Here is a 351-nt window from a genome sequence, read left to right on the forward strand (position 1 = left end):
CCGGCGCGGCCGCCGCGCGGGGCGGCCACCGCGGGCTGCCGCCGGGACCTGCCGGCACCAGGACGCGCGAGGATGGGGCCTGCCAGTTACTCAGAGTTGCATAGTATTATATTTTAACAGTGCTAACTTGTCGAGTGATTCTTGCTCCCGTTTGTAYGTGGTGTTATTGAAATGTATTGTTTGAGCTGAAAGCTGGTCTCTCTCCGGCCGTGCTAATATATTTATTTGTAGGTATTTATATAATGAAATATAAAGCCTAGATTTATGGAGTCCCTAGATCACCTTATAAACTATATCAAACAAATATTTTCTGTTCTCCTTTTTAACCATTGAGCATTTGTTAGTCTCATT

The sequence above is a fragment of the Rhea americana genome, unplaced genomic scaffold (genome assembly GCF_003343005.1).
Source record: "Rhea americana isolate MKP2758 unplaced genomic scaffold, rheAme1 scaffold_351, whole genome shotgun sequence".
In the NCBI taxonomy this organism is placed as follows: Eukaryota; Metazoa; Chordata; class Aves; order Rheiformes; family Rheidae; genus Rhea; species Rhea americana.